This window comes from Kryptolebias marmoratus, linkage group LG6 (genome assembly GCF_001649575.2).
Source record: "Kryptolebias marmoratus isolate JLee-2015 linkage group LG6, ASM164957v2, whole genome shotgun sequence".
Taxonomy (NCBI): domain Eukaryota; kingdom Metazoa; phylum Chordata; class Actinopteri; order Cyprinodontiformes; family Rivulidae; genus Kryptolebias; species Kryptolebias marmoratus.
The window spans coordinates 29397064-29398767 of NC_051435.1; positions in this window are offsets into that span (position 1 = coordinate 29397064).

Sequence of the window (1704 nt, forward strand, 5' to 3'; positions counted from 1 at the left end):
TTGTTAATTGCTTCACCTGTGCCCACTTTCCAATCACCTCCTGATTAAAAACCCGGCCATTTCTCCCACACACCACTGGATCAGTCTGTTTGTCTGCTTGTCTTGCCATGCCCGGTCCCTTGTTTTTGTATTTTGTTAATGTTAGTTTTGCTGCCACGCCAGCCTTTTTGTTTGTTTATTTAAGTTAAATAAATTGTTTTCTTTAATTGTTACTATGAGTCTGCGTAGTGGGTTCGCCTCCGTCTTTCCCCCTTCTGACAGTTTGTTAGTGTTTGCTTAGATTGTTTTGAGTCTGAGTTATAATTGTTACTTGTTTATGGAACCTATTCTTTGTAATAAATTATTTTACATTTAACTTTTCCTCTGGACACTATTTATGTTACCACCCTGATCCCCTAGACCTTGGGTCGTAACAGAACAACAGATGACGTGATGTTGTGATTGTTTCTTACAGATTGAAATGGATCCACGAAGAAGGAGAAGATGGTCCAGGTTCAGGTGAAGTTTTCCAAAGGTGAGTATTTTACAAGTGACATCCACAGGTGAGTATTTACACATGTGCTCTTGTGAGTCTAACTCCACAGGTGAACAGGACTGGCAGGCAGGTAGAACAGGCAGGTGGTTTGGGGCAGGTTAACAGGTAGGCAGGCAGGCAGCAGGCAGGCAGGCAGGCAGAGAACACTCAGAAGTCTTGGAACTGAGGAACACAAACAACAAATATATTAGTTTTCTCTGACAGACTAGTAACCTGGGAGAGACAGGAGCTGTACCATAACCAAGGCTATAATCCAGCACTGATCTGATCTCTGGCTCCGCTTTAAGTAGCCGAGGAGTCTCGTTAAGAAATGATCTGCTGCTGCTAGTTGCACACCAGAGCCAATCAGGAGATGATGGAGCAGGAAATCCCACAATTTTAATGAAACTTTCAAAAAGTTATCATTGGATGTTGTTGTGGAATTTTTCTCTTTAACAAACTCTTTATCTCTTTAACTTTCTTAGGATACTTTATTTCTTTAAACTACATAGCTGAGAGTCACCTAGCTGAGAGAAAGTCAGCAGAGTGAGTCTGAAACAACAAAAAACAGGCCCTTCTTTAAGTACCCCACTCTACACACTTGGTAACTTTCCATGGGATGATGAATCTGTTTCAGGGGGAGGGAAAAATAGCTGACCAAGTAGAGATAAGCAAATTACACAGGATGATAAACAGATATTCCAGTACTCCTCCGTTAGAACACAGTGTCATAAATGCTTTCGTACGTTTCCGCTCTAACGGTTCAACAGCTTTAACTTACATGCAGCAAAGAATAATTGAAGCAATCTTATTTCCTATTGCAATGTATATCTACAAGTGATTAACTTTTGGAGGGTTTTTTTTTTCTGCTCCTGGTGGAAGGTGGGCGTGTTTCTTTTCTCTCTGTCTCTCTGACAAGACAATGGCCTCTGGACTAAATGAAATTTCTGGATTCAGAATATGGAAAAGGTTAAAATCTTGGAGAAGCTGCTCGTTTCGAAACAACAGTTTGGACCTGAAATTTGGCTTAATAGATTTGAGAATGTACCAGCAAAGACTTCAAGGCAGACTCAAAACAAAGTCAGCCTGTTCCAAAAACAACTCTGTTATTATCTACATTTGGCTTCCCGATGTGGCCTTGAAGGCTAAAGTCTTATCAATTCTCCCTGGAATTTATGTCAACAGAAGCT